We start from the raw sequence: 523 nt of genomic DNA on the forward strand, positions 1-523 counted from the left end.
CACACAAACACACACACACACACACACACACACACACACACACACACACATATATATACACATACATACATACCTTTAATGGCAGAAACAGAGCGCTTACATTTTCTAATCTGAGTTCCTTGACAGCGATTATTCGATACTCGCTCTCGCTCATCTTCGGCTGCAAGTTTAATATATGTGTGATGCATGCTTACTAGAGTAGCAAACACCGCCAGTGTAAGACTTAATTTATCTTTAATTATCCTTAATTTTCTATAAATATATATTTTTGCTCCTCATCAAATTGCATTTGCTGCGATATTATTATGATCGTAAATGTAGATGTACATTTATAATCGTGCAGATATATGTTGTTCGATTGGGTATGTATAAATATTTGCATTTACATACTATGGCATATTGCACTGTTGACAGAAAGGAGTTTTACAACCCCATTGCAGAAATCGATCTACAATTAACCATTTTTTAAAAATCTTATTCATCTATCTGCTTACAACCTGTACTAACGGAGTGTAGATATGGT

Source organism: Octopus bimaculoides, chromosome 9, assembly GCF_001194135.2.
Source record: "Octopus bimaculoides isolate UCB-OBI-ISO-001 chromosome 9, ASM119413v2, whole genome shotgun sequence".
Lineage (NCBI taxonomy): Eukaryota > Metazoa > Mollusca > Cephalopoda > Octopoda > Octopodidae > Octopus > Octopus bimaculoides.